General features: G+C 43.9%; 1 protein-coding gene across 8 annotated transcripts in view; it reads right to left on the minus strand.

The window, feature by feature from the left end:
- Positions 1 to 15,013, minus strand: part of LOC138567561 (uncharacterized) — a 2,466,350-nt gene that overhangs the window by 2,277,405 nt on the left and 173,932 nt on the right. The window lies entirely within an intron of this gene.

Raw genomic sequence — 15,013 nt, forward strand, 5'->3', positions numbered from 1 at the left:
AGGGAGGGGAGTTGCGCAAAATGTAAGGATTCACCTTGATAACTTCTCTGATCACGGTGATGCAAGTGTTCTGGCTATGTTTAATATACTGTGTAAACAATAACTTAGTCATTTTTCAGCAAAGGTATTTACTAGATATAATATGATGGGAATTATTGACGTACTTTGTAAAATTACAGCGCGCTTCAACGTGGTGATGTCATCCCAGAGCACGCTGCAGTTTCATAAATACTTAAATAAAGTGCCTTTACCCCAAAAACACCCTTTTTTGCCAAAACACTTTTTGAAAAATTGCTTAGATCACCATAAACAAGATATTCAAAACTAAACACAATTTGAAGCCAAAAAGAAAATCTCATGAAACATTATTCCACATTAGCTTGTCACATACACCTAGCCCTACAGATACGGGGTGTATTGTACACTTTTACTCTGTAAAAATAGGCAAATACTCCCAACAAATAAAAAATAAGATGTATAAAAACTCAACGACAAACAGAAGCAGAGGAGCGTGTGCCCTGCTTTCACCCACACAAGGCTCCATGGATAGGTTTGGACCAATAGTACGCATAATGCCAGAGGAAGAAACTATTACTGCCTGATCTGAAGAGGTACAAATGTAACTTTAAATATGCATGAATAACTAGTTGCAAATAGATATTTAGTTCAAAAACCTTTCTGTTTTACAGTTGAAATATTTTTACTCACTTATAAAATACTCCCATTGGGAACTGGACTTTTTCTACTCTAAACTTTAAATAAAATAGGGAGTAAAATACTCCCACTTCATAATCTTAACTGGAGCACTGCATACACCATAGGTTTCAGAGCAGAACCTGGGGCTCAACGACATAAGAACCGCAAAAACTATTTTGACATAAGGTCTCATTCTCATCATATTTCCCAAACCTCTTTATGCATCCCTTCCCAGACTTTCCCTCCCCTTAGCAATCAATCATAACCATCAACCAGTGATGATCAGCGATAATTACTGTTGTGCATCTATGCCATTTTGCTGCTTCTCCAAGGTCTCATGGATGCCACATATCTCCTTTAATTTCAATTTCTGCCTATTGAATTATTCTGTGAAGTTAGTGCAAATGGAGGTCTGTTATTTCAGATTGACATCGCTCTATAAAAAGGGAAACCATGCCGAAGCCAGGTGCTTTGGAGCGTCCAGCAGCAGCACATTGAGATTCTCCATATCAAAAATGGCTTTTGCTTACTCATTAGCGAGCTCTGCCATCAGCCAATAACTCCTGATGAGAATCCTGAACACTTCGGAATAGAAAAAAAGTAAAGGCATCGATTTTTCTTTTTTCTAAACCCAGTACTGACACCAGCAGGCAACAGGTGTAACTGAAGTGCGGGTTGCCTGATGTCATGTCTATGTACGCAAACAGGAGGAAGGCTGGACTGCCCAGCTCTCCTTTTGTTTCAGAGTAAATAGTAATCCGTCAGCATGAAGCCCCTTGGCATACACCCGTACTTATGCCACACACCCTAACGGGATCCCCCTCATTTTCTAATCCCACTTAAAGCACTAGGAGGAGCCTTGGAGCGGGCTGCTGGCCTCCCAGGTGGAGGGGAGCTGGCCCCCATGCACACGCTTGTGGCCCTGGGGTGGCGAGCAGATCCTCCTGATCCGGACGGGAGTGACAGATGCTCTCCTGCTGGTGCCGGTGCCTCAGCCCTCCTGGACCTCCCCAGTGCTCAAGGGGGAGGGTTGCAGCAAAGGGGGCTTGGTGGCCCCTTTTGGAATTTTAGGGAAGGCCGGACCCACCACCCAACCCCAGGGGATAGAGCAGCCACACCATTTTCTACATCCATAAGACCTCCCACTGCCATGGGGAAGGCGGAAAAGCATCCGGGCAAACTATCATTTTTTTTTAAATTGCCCAAAAAAGAAAACCGATGGAGATCATCAACAGGGTCATGGCCAGTGACCCCACTGCAGGTAACCTTGTGATAACGGAGATGTTTATTGAGCCGACAGTTGATGCCAAACTTGATGCACCGACATGTAAGGTGGATAACCTAAAATCCTGCTTTAATAAGTATGGTGATAGATTAGATACAGCAGAAGAGAAAATCTCCACGGTGCAGAATGCTATATCCACACTAACTGCAGATCTCACCAAGGCACAAACACAAAGCAGTGGCAGCCAAGAATGAGGATATAGAGGGCAGAATTCACAGGAAGAAAACGTGCATCCTTGGTGTTACCTCACCACAGAGAGCAGTTCATTGAATCCTTGCTAAAGGAGTTGTTTGGATCAGATGCATTCTCTGCAGTGTTCCTAGTTGGCCGAGCACACAGAATAGACAATAGAAAAGACAACCAGACCTGTCCCCGGCGAGCTGCCCCACCCAATCATCGCTAGGATATTGTACTACTGCTATCATGACATGATTCGAAGACTAGCCAGGGAAAAATGCAATCCATCCTACAAAGGAGATACTGTGCATATCTTCCCGAACTTCACCTCAGCAGTATAGGCCTCAAGGAAATCCTTCACTGGCGTTAAGATGATGCTAAGGGCAAAAAATGTCAAGTACGCAAAGATGTTACCTGCAAGGCTGAGGGTGATCTACAAAGGAAAGGTCCAATTCTTTGATGCTGCTGAAGAGGCTTCCAGTTAGGTCGACATGTTTCAGCCTGTATCTCCTAGCAGAGACACCTGAACTGTCAGGAGTTGCGGGTCAATGTGATCCCTTTGCTTTATGCATCAAATGGAAATTGGGGTGCAGTGAGAGCTGGCTTTACAATGTGAGGGTTGGTCAACAAATGCAAACGGGTGATATATCTTTCATGGCAAAACTTTCTCAATCCTTCATAGTGGGCTAGAGTGACTTCATGTGTGTACCACACCTGTTGAGGAAATAATTGAGGGTTGGATGTGCATTGTATTTGTCGCGGAGGGTGTGAGTGGTTAAGAGGGGTGGTTGTGTTAAACCGGTTTGGAATATTTTGGAGTACATTGGCACTACGGGACACACTTGAGGAGGGGGATAATGGAGCAATGGAGCTTGGAAAAATCCTCCTGTAGCGCTATTGTGGGGGAGGTGGTCTGGAAATGTGGCACTGGAGATGATGGGGGACTCTTAGGACTTCAGCCATGCAAAACCAGCATGACATTAATATTCATTACCTGACATGGAATATTGGAGCCCTAAAATCACCCAATCAAAGCCAGCAAAGTCTGGCTGTACTGGTCACAGCACGCAGTGAAGGTAGTATTCTTGCAGGAATCCCATCAGACCCCCGAGAATTAATCTGGATTTCTGTACCAATGGGGCTGCCGTAGATATTTCTCCTCTTACTCATCACATGCCAGACGGCCTGCAATTTGAATACACTCCTATCTTAACTTTAGACATGCCCATACTTGCACTGATCCCACTGGCCGGTCACTGATAGCGGCACGATCCATTGAAGGATGAAATCCCACGCTGGTTAACTCGTATGCTCCCCTGAATACTATGAGTGACTATCCAGCAGATTGGTGAGATTTGCAAATTCCATGATATGAGCGGGGAGCCACCTGAGCATAGTGCTGGACCCACACACTTAACAGCCTCCCCAAGGTCACTGGCCAACTCACTGGACCCACTACTGCAGCTATACAGCTGTGTAGTGTGAAGGCATCTTGGAATAAGACAGAAAACAGATTCTGAATGAACAATGCATGTTTATTAACTTAAAAGTCAGGATCGAAAAACGCCTATCTTGCCCTACCCTATGGTGGGATTTCTCTACCAAACCAAAACAAAGGAAAGTCAAAATCCAAAAGTTCAACTTAGCAATCTGTCTGTGTCCAAAACCTATACTTGCCTTCACAACTAATCTATACAACGTATAGGGCTCTCAGCAACCAAGAAAACCGGTGTACAACACAAAGTTCAGAGCTCTGTCTTGCTCACAGCTTTCCTTCAGCTCCCTTCCCAAAGTATGAATCAGTTCAAATAAATGTCTCAGAATTGCCTTAAGTTCAGATATAAAGTTAACCATTACTCTGGGTCCTCTTCCCAAGTTACAAAGCACAGTTCCAACCACAAAAGCACATTAAACCTCAGGGTTCACTCCCCCAAGATTTGCTTCCATTATATAGAGATATTTTCCAGCTTTCTTAAAGGTCCGCGCCACACTTGTGCCCTCTGGATGTAGCTGGTCTTGGTATAACAATATCATTTGGCAGAAAGTTGTAGTTCAAACATTTGATTACAGTTAATCACCAAAGCTCCATTCACTCAGGAGCCAAAAGTATTATTGGTTTACTTTTATTAAATTATCTTGCAATTGTTAAACTTCTGTTTAAAGTTCACTTGTAAATACAAATAGAAAATGTGCTTATAAAGTTCTCCTGGAAGTTGCATTCACAAAAAAATTAGTTTGGTACAATATTCATCCATGTCTGAATTTCATAGATGTTAAGGATCTTCATTCAGTTTGCACTGGTGTTATGTTTCACTGTGAAATGGCACTGAGATGTTCTTAGTAATTTGCAAAGGTTTCATTTAATTCATCTTGGTGTTATAAGTCTCTGCATGGTGCTTTTATAATGGGTCCATCACTCAAAGACCTTTGTTACAGTTAGATACGGTGACATTCATTTAGTTTCCTTGTTAGAAGCTTGTAAAAGTTGCATTTGTAACTTACACAGCACTCAAGAGACTTTCGATGAAGTGCCTCTCCTACACGCGGCCACTACGATAAAGAATACTTTTTAGTTCAAAGATTAATGAGAATTTCATTCAGAGACCTTCGACAACGTGACTTCTGCCCGCAACCACCGATACATAGTAATCCTTCCGCAGAACTTCAAAACACTCACACACCGCGTTTCCTTTTGCATAGAAACTCACTGGTTGCTTCTTTCAGCGTTTTCTGTAGCGTGGACTTCTCAGCCTTTGGTCCTCAGCTTCAGGACGACTACTTCTGTCTCTCAGGTACTCCTGGGTCACCGTCGGATTCCAGAAGAACGAGCACTGCAAACGCCACGCAAAGGGTCAGCCTCCAGGCACGGCTCCCCTCCGATTGTTCGCTCGGTCCCTCGGAGCCCCAGCACCCGGGCTGTACTGCCGTGAACCGTTAAAGTGCTGCATGCACACAGCTTCCTGCTGCTTTCTCTGGCCTCTCTGCTGCTCCCTCAATGCCACGGCTTCTCTGGGTTCATTCTCTCCTGCTCCGCCTCCTCCTGCAACTAGATTGTGCCTTTTATACACCTGCAGCCCCCACAACAGGCTGCATGTGCTGTTGTTCAATTATACCTGCCGGACCATCATTAAGGGGACGTTACACCTCTACTACTCTCAGCACGCCTCTTTCTCGTCCCAGTATCCGAGTGGTAAAAGCACCTAGTTCTCATTGCTCCTAGTTGCCTCTTCTTCATCCCAGTACTTCAAACAGTCATACATGAGGAAGTCAGGGGAGTGGAGTCAAAATATTCCATAAGGACGGGGGAAAGAGTTGGGTAGATCAGTCATAGGAAAAGGGGATACCACATCTCTCCAAAAGGTCTCCCAGTCCTCACAGACCCTCCAACCAAGCGATCTTTAACCCTTTTTACTCTTTTCCCTAAAATGTTTGGACTGAGGATATCTCATACTCTTCTCGGCCAATGGGACAATATCTCATAATGGCCCCCGGATAAGGGTTTCTTCTTAGACGGGGGATTGTGAATACCACGTGTCACCTGAGGGTACCCCACTGCCAATTCCTGAGGACCCTCCACCCAGGGGATCGTTCCTCCCTCGCTTGTGCAGCCCTAGGGTTAGGATCCTAAAACGAAGGCCTTTCCCTGGCCACCTGTGCAGAGGATCCCTGGGGAGTAGAAGTGAGAAAACCCTCAGGTTTCTCACTGTAGTCTAAAGGGGTTCTCGGATGCATGGAGAACACTCCACACACAATTGAACGAGTTTACATTCTATTCCTCAGTACGCAACTCTTCCTCCTCAGGCATCGACTATTAGTTTCTCAGGTTCTCATGGCGTGGGTGGAGAGCTGTTCCATCCTGCTGTGGACCCTCTATGACCAATCACCAGTTCATGTTGTTCATGTCAGGTTCTGCTTACCCACAGAGCACACCCCATACAACCAATGGCAATTCAAGCCGGACTCCCTGATTGATGTAGCTTTTGCCAGTGAGATGAAGGACGAGATAACTAAGCTCTTGCTTAAATGTTACGTCTGAGGCAAGTGTGCTCAGAACCATATGCAGGGAGCCGAATCAGCATGAGGAGGCGATTAAGGGGCTACTGGTAGCACTGAGGTCCTGGCTAAATTCCAACAAGCGAAGCAGCTCTTTCGAGAGACGGCTGATAAAGAAGTTACATTCCTGGGACGGCAGTATCATGCCAGATGCTACAGGGAGGACGACAGATCCGGGAGGTTCCTTGCAGAATTTGCCAGACAGGAGAGACATTATACCAGTATAACGGCCATCACTGAGACAGACAGCCCCACATACATAAGACAAATAGCTATCATTGGGAATTTCGTGAAGTACTACACAAAGTTTTACTCATCCACTACTGATATGACCAATGTACAAACGGGCCACTACCTCTACTCCATAGGGGTACACAGGCTGGGCGACGTGGGAAGGGATTGATGGGCCTCTCACACAAAGCCATCAGCAACCTTCCTGGGGGTAAGTCACCAGGCACAGGTGGGCTCCCCTTGGAGTTCTACACAGCCTTCAAAGAAATCCTAGGACCACACCTCCAGGAGGCTATGAAGGCAAAGCACTCCTGTACACAACGATTGCCTCAATCATTACTCTCCTGCTGAAGCTCGGGAAACAGCCTGATAGCTGCTCCACTCATCGGTCGATATCGCTTATCAACACAGATAATAAATCATTGGCCAAAATAATGGCTAACAGGATTGAGACACTGATAAACAGCTGGGGTAATCTAGACCCATCAGGGTTTATCCTGGGCCGATCCACCTTCTTCGGTCTGAGTCGTCTCTTCGGGATCCTGCACCTTGTGAACCCTGACCAGCCTGCAGTGGCTGCCCATTTGGACACCAAAAAGACTTTTGATTTTTTGGAATGGCCGTTTCTATTCTCTGTACTAAGGAAAATGGGGTGGTGGTCCAAGTGTTTTTTCGATTACAGCGCTACTATATAAACATCCCACCGCCAGGTAACAAATAAATGGTAGGCTGTCACCTGCGATAGAACTGCATAGAGGCACTAAACAGTGGTGTCCCCTTTCCCGATGCAATTAGCCTTGGCGATAGTGCCTCTGACTGCAAAATGTAGTGCCAAGCCCCGCACTGGGAATCCAACTACATATCCAAAAAGCCCTGATATCAATGTATGCAGACGACCTGGTGCTATTTGTCAAGATGCCTGGGGCACAACCTGCCACCAATCATGCCACACATCCATGAGCTCAGGCAGTTCTCCAGCTCCGTACTAACGTAGCAAAAAAGCGATCCGTTCTCCCTGAACCAAAGGCACTGAAAGATACGATGATGGCCTGGGCTTAAAGTGGCATCTGGCGAGTACACGGTTCTTGAGCATGGAGGTGGCCAGCACTTTCAATGTACTATATAGGGAAAGCTATGGGAAAGCCTTAGAGACTGAAACAACAGGCATTAAGGTGGCAATGCCTTCTGCTGTTGCTCCTGGGAATGATAGCCTTGATTAATACAACCGTTCTCCCCAATTTCCTGTACATTTGTATCAACATCCAAGTACTTTGCGCACTTGAGAAGCATGCTGTTGGACTTTAGCTGGGTCAGGAAACCTGCTGGGGCTAGTTGGGATACTATCACTGCTCAGTTAGAAAAAGGCAGTCTAGTCATGCCAGATTTTGAGAGGTATTATCTAGCCGCAACAGCGCATTATTTGTAATTCTGGTACTGCATGACTCCGGATAGACTGCATGTCCAGATAGAATGAGCTGTAGCAGCCCCCTCGCTACTCTGATCAGTAGTCCCAAATGGGACCAGGTGCCCTTGAGGCGATATAAATAATGTTGCATGCACACGTAATGACTGGAAAAGGATAGGCAAAACTATGGGGCACCATTGTCTGTTCACACCATCCGATCCGGCAACACACATGGCAGGATTACTGATCACATCAGAGAAGCTATACACTAAAACAACAGCTAAACTGTGGATAAAGACACATGGAAGGCCCTGGGGAGGAGGGGGGTGGGAGGGTATGGGATGGGGTAAGTCCCCACTCGATATTTCCTGTATGTTAGGCTGAAAAAGGAAGTAGGGGATGCACACCTATCATTCAACATGCAACCAACTATGATGGGCACCCTCCATATGATATGATCATAGTGCAGGGCAAGGGCAGACTGGTCTCCGGACTTTATGCCAGACTGAATGCAGAAGATGGGTCCTGTGTATATTATACACAGCACCCATCTTCTGCTACAGTACAGAGCTTACGTTGTAAATCTATTTTATCCAAATACTTGGATATGGCACTCTTACCTACTGTTGCCTCTCCCACCTCGACTAATTCCAATTACGTTAATACGGACGAACCTAATGCAGGCTCGTCTCATCGCCCTAGTATGCTGTTGCTGATTTCAAAATATCTTTTAGCACGCTAGGTTAGGCTGCAGCAGACTGATCTATTATGCACTCCTAAAGTCTGATTCCTACAGTGGCTGAAGATGCTAATTTGAATGCCTGTAATACAGCCATCTATTTATATGTACAGGCCTCTTTCACCCAGTTATCCATGTGTTAGCATGCTGGGTAATAACTCTATACAATTGCTTACTGGGAGGTCTAATGATGATGAAGCTACTTATTCGGGGAACATATCGGAAAACTCTTTCTCTGCATCCTTTTTTAAAGTCGAGCATACACACTTGCCTCTTTCTAAATATGACTAATATCAGCTATACTAAGAACTTGCAGGGCATTTCCTCTCTTAAAACTCCTACGCAAAATCTTGCTTGCATTTATTTAAATATGCGCTTGTTGGTTAAACATGCTGTTGAGGTTGCGGAGTATATACAGGACAACAATACTGAAATCGTGTACTTAACTGAGACCTGGCTCTCAGACACTTTGGGTCCTGATCTAGCACTTGCTGTGCCTGTTGGGTATTGCATCATTAATCATACGCTCGCTTCCTTCCTGTTGAATTTCTTTATATTGGACATGGGGAACAGCTTTGTCAATTGCATGGGAGATCCTCCTAGGTTGGGTAACCAGAAAATCCCATACATATTTTATGCTGAGGATCTGGTGCTGCCTTCGCAGACACCAGTGGGACTCCAAAAGATGTTGCAGCAACTTGGTGCCTATGCCAAAGATAACAATTTGGTGATAAACACTAATAAGACTCAAGTAGTAGTTTGCAACAATAACCCAAAGTCCAAAAAGAACATATATAAATGGCACTTACAGGGAAGTGAATTGACAATCGTTCATCAATATAAATATTTAGGTGCGATTTTCCCAAATGTAAATAATAGCAGATTGTAATTTACTCTTCAGCTCTAAAGTGTGCAAACATTAACTTCGCAAACAAAGATACTCGCTTATAGATTTGGTAAATGCTCTCTGAAGCACAATGGGATTTTATCAAATGAAAGTGGTACCCATACTACTCTATGGCATGGAAGCTACATTTCCTAGAAAGCGAAAATATTGGGACATTATAGAATCCAAATTTTGGAAACAAATCTTAAATCTACCCAGTTGTACTCCTCTACCCATGATACGACACAAACTGGGTGTCTTGTCTTTGGATTCTCAGGTAGTATGGAAGAGGTGTGCATTGTTGCGGAAATGCCCATTAGCTACACCCAACACTTCAGGAGTAGCGGCCCACTATTTGTTATCATCTGAAAATAATTTTCCCATCACTTGGTGCAAACTTACAATGAATGCACTAGCTGATGCCTCTAACTTTGGATTTACTCATTACTAATCCTGGGCGAGCAAAGAGAAAAATTAATCAGCACGATTGGATAGATAACCAATCCAGGTGCACTTTATACAAAGATTTCAAAGTCTTTCTTTTTGGCAGTAAGAGATATAGAGCCATGGCTGAATATCCAATTAAATGTCCCTCACCACATATCCGCACACAATATATGCAGTTCAGACTCAATCTATGGCACACTTGTGAGGTGTTGTGTCAGAGAAAACCTATCACCAAACCAGAGCTATTGCCGATACTGCTTGAACAAAAATTAAAAAAAAAAAGAGAGACCTTACAGCATCTCATTGTAGAGTGTTCTGAGTTAGATGTGATACATGAAAGGATTTTTAAGAATGTATTCGCCCTGAACAGTAACTTGCATCATGATCGGATATGGCAGTTGATCTTTTCAAATCCAAGACTGGCAGTAAAAGTAGCCATAGTGCACTATCTTGAAGCGGTTTTACCAAAAATAGAGCATTGATTTATAGGAGGTGAAAATGTTTCTTTTATAATATTTAGTGATTAGGTATTTAATATGTCTTTCATTTTTATCCTTTTGACTAATTGTTAAATTGTTAATAGATGGTTTATTTTAAAAATGTCTTGTTAAATAATTTTTGTATAATAAGTTTGTTAAATATTTGAAAAGTTGACTGTCGACTAACCAAATCATTTTTTTTTGTTATCATAATAGACCCAACAGTGTTGGTGGTGGTGGGGTGGCTGTCATTTTTGGTAAAACCTTAAACATTCATCAAATTACTATTGAAGAGCTTGAAGTGGTAGAATTCTTACTAGTCAAGCTCTTGGTTAACCCTTGTACATCCTATAGTCCTTTACAGACCACCTCAGAATATGCCATCTTTGAAGAATACATTTTCGTTTCATTCATTTTTTAAAATCAACTTCCAACATTATGATTGTTGGTGACTTCAACCTTTCGTTCAATGATTCTCAGGACCGATTGGCTTTATCAGTTAATCAGGCCTTGGTTGATCTTGGGTTTGAACAGGGTATTTCTGAGCCCACTCATAAGGATGGCCATATCTTGGTTTGGCTATGCACCTTAGGCATGCTAGTGGGTTCTCCGGAAAGGTCTGCCTGCCCTTGGTCGGATCATTTATCCATTTTACCCTCTCCAATCCCAACTTACAACCTCGAGTTTACCCACGTGGTTTCTGTGATGAAGCGCAGTTTACCCAAAATGACCACTCTTGCGCCTTTTGTGGAATCCTTGAATAATTTGTCGTTCTCTCAAGCATCGCCAGAGGATATGGCTATATGTTATTACCAGAATTTATCATTGGCGCTCGATAACATTGCTATTTCTAGGATTTGTGTATCTACTATTGTAGATACCTCCATGCAGCACTGGTTTACTGAAATCCAGCGGAGCTTGCGTGCCAAAAGAAAGAAAGCTTAGAGTTTGCCAAAAATGTTCTCTTGCCTCAGATATGGCTTCGTATCACTCATTAGCCAGATAGTATAAGAATCATATTGGTCAGGCCAAGAAAGAACACTGACTCGCATATTAGTCATGCTAATTCTAATTTAAAAAAACTATTTAAAATACTGAGAGAGCTTGAAAAGCCCAATGTAAAATCAGAGGATAGATACAGATTCAGGCTCACCGGGAAGAGGATGAATTTATGGGTGTTAGGCAGAAACCTGTGCAGTTCCCTTAGGGACCACTGCAAAAGATTTAAGACTACAGGTGTTAGCAGTAAACCCACTTGGTAGCAGTCTGTACCACCCAGATTTACCTGGTAGCTGTGGCTGAGCAGTCAGTCTTCCCTCAAGAAGAGTTAGGCAGTATGCAAAGTATACTCAATAGGCACTCAGATACAATAATACAAGCAAACACTGACCAGAGCTTTGGTATCAAAGTATATAATTATTTATTTATAAACACACAGTTGAAACACTTCAGCACTCTTATCGTAAAATATCCTAAACACAGTTACTATTATGATATATACACCCCTTTTTCCCCCTTCTTAGAAAATCACAGTAAGACACCACTTATTTTCATACAGAGGTGAGCGCTTAACTAGATTGCACTATACTAAGGTTGTGGAAAAGGGAGGGAAAAAGACAGAATATGCAGGATTACACCACTCTATGATTCAGGAAAGCTATTAGCAAGGCAGAGAGCAAAAAGTCACTGGTGAGCCAAAGTCCAAAGGCTGGGCCCACTCTTAGAGAGAGCAGAGCACAAATGCGCCCAAGATCACACAGTTACACTAGGCTTAGAAAGTCTTGCAGAGAGTTCAGAGAAGAGTTTAGAGAGGCTTAGAAAAGTTTAGCCAGGGTGTCCCAGACTAACCCAGGTTCGAAAGCCGGGGGCTAAATCTACCCCGTACAGTCAGTTGCAAGGGAAGCCAGGCGGGACACGGTACCTTAAGTGGGAAAGATCCTCCAGCGGTGGCAGTTGTTCCTGGTAGTGGTTGCAAGTTGCGGCGTCGTCCAGGGGAAGAGACGATCTCGACGTGGAGGAAAGATGCAGGTCGTTGCACTACCAGGGCAGAAACCAGCCGCAGAGTTTTCCGGTAAAAGGTGGTACCTTTATCTCGCGGTCGTGGCCACGAGATATGTCGGGAAAGCGAAAAGACGGTGAAACTGGTTATCCCCACCAGTCAAAGCAAGAAGACTCTCCGGCGGGAGATCTCCTCTGTCATTGGGAAAAGTGGTGAGACGGTCCAGCAGGGCTCCACCGTTCGTGGTGTCGTGGCAGGTCGGCTCAGCTTCTCCCTCGTCGGATTCTTAGGTCCTGTGGCGACTTCTGAAGTTCCAGTCCCCAAAGGCCTGCTTTTATGCAGCAAACCCCCATTCACTCAGCCTAGCTGTCACTCAAACATGCTAAGTGGTGAGCCGGCCGGCTCACCACTTGGGCCAATCAGGACGGAGTGCGACTTGAGTTGCCTAGGCAACTCAGTCCAGGGTGCCTAAATTCCCCTCCACCCCTCCTAAGTACCCCAGACATAGTGGCACCACTTTGGAGGGCTTCTGTGGAGAAGCCCGCCAAAAAGTGGAACAAAGGGCTCGACTTGGGTTGGAGTCACAGAAGAGAACACAAACGCCATTTTAGAATCAAGTTTTGGCAAAAAATACCAACCGGAGAATTAATATTAATTAAATAAACCGGCGGTATGTTCGAGGCTACCTTAAATAATTAAATAAAGATAGTAGCCTAAAACAATGGGAAATCCCATAAGAAAATATTTGCGGTTGAATATAAAAAGTAGTATCCGCTGCCACCAGCCAAAACTCGATCAGGGGGGATGGAGACGTGCCCCCTCGACTAACAGACCCTGGGGCAATCGAATTGCCCCAGCCAGTACGTCCACAATATGATGGTTTGTACTGGGTCGGTTTAGAATTTAAGACTAGTAAAGTTAATGGTGACTTTACATGCCCTGGGAGACAGTAGTCAGTCCCAGGGTATGGAGTCTATACTGGGGGGTCACTATGACACCCCTGTGTTACTGCACGGAGGGTGCTGTGTAACACACATCACAAAAACACATGAAACCCTATGGAGTAAAAGACCCCATAGCCCATTAAACACATCTAGATTCAAAGAAACACACTCAAATCATGTCCAAGAGTGAGGGTAAAAGTCTCACTCTTGGCAGGAGAAAAAAATAAACCCCAAAAATCCAGCAAAGCTGCTGGGGGACTCACTAGGTTAGGAAATTCAGCCTAAACCGAGAATTCTCCCTAATAATGGGTTCCAGGCAATCGGGGTCCAGAGCCTACCATAGCACAGAATCTGCTCTCTTGGACCTTAAAGCGAGCATGTTCCAAATTCTGGACAGTGTCCATGCATCTCTTCTTCTTTTATTGGATTTGTCTCCGGCTTTTGACCTTGTTGATTTTAACATTCTTTTTAATAGAGTGCAGTCTTCAGCCTTTTTATCCAAGACCGCAGCAGACAGGATTTTATCTTTCTTAACGGGCAGAACAGCCAGAGTTTTCTCCAAGTCCTCCATGGTCTCGGCTACTGAGCTTTGTGTGGGGTTGCACGTCACCAAAACCATTATTTGAGTTGTTGGATGACAGGGATATTCTGTATACACATTATGCAGATGATGCTCCAATACTTCTACAACTAACTGCTGAATATGAAGCTGATGCTGCCAGAGTAAATGTCATCTTTGAATTACAGATTTTCTACTCGTTGGTACGCAACAAAGGCTTGCCAAACTACGCTGCTTGTACAAGAATTTTACAATTGCTGGCTGCACTTTCGAGATCCTTCCAAAGGTTAAAACACTTGCTATTTACCTTGACTCCACACTCTCCATGCATCATCATTTTAATGTGGTGATCTCATCATCGGCTTACTATTTAAAGTTGTTAAGCTGGAATCGGCCATATATCGCTTATGACAATTTTGCCACGCTTGCTCTGACAAGAATTGGTGCTAAAATAGACTATTGTGGCAGCTTACTTGCGGGCACCTCTCGGAGTAATATGGCCAAACTTCAACTGCTGCAGAACAGAGCTGTTAGGATCATTCCTCGCCTCAAGCGTACAGAGCACATTACTTCTGCTCGCAGAGCACTACACTGGCTACCAGTGAAAAAGAACGTACATTTTAGGATTCCCACTATTGCCCATAAATGTGTCTTTTAGAAAAATCCAGCCTATCTAAAACTGAGGCTTCAGGTAAAAACACTGCACGCACTCTTTAAGGTCCCATCAGAGTAGCCTACTGACCATGCCTCAGATAAAGCTAGAGAAGGCAGGTAAACGCTGGTTTAACTTCATTGCCATTGTACTTTTAATTAATTATAATTTGAAATGGATCGCCCCCTTGCATAAGATTAGATACCTCTCTTAACGTTTAAGAACTCTTTCAAAACATTCTATTTTACCTGAATGGACCTTTGAGTTTATGGCCTGGGAGTGCCGTGGATGTCCTTTTTTTTAATATTATCAATTTCTTATTCACTGATTTTAATCAGTCGTATTATATTCTTCTTTTATCCTGCACTGTTTTTATCAAGTGTTTAACTTGTTTTAATTTGTTGTTTTTATCTTGTTTTATGCTTATTGTGCGTTCTTGTGTGTGTTTTTGTTTCTATATG

This window comes from Ambystoma mexicanum, chromosome 2p, assembly GCF_040938575.1.
Source record: "Ambystoma mexicanum isolate Mex_15411 chromosome 2p, UKY_AmexF1_1, whole genome shotgun sequence".
Taxonomy (NCBI): domain Eukaryota; kingdom Metazoa; phylum Chordata; class Amphibia; order Caudata; family Ambystomatidae; genus Ambystoma; species Ambystoma mexicanum.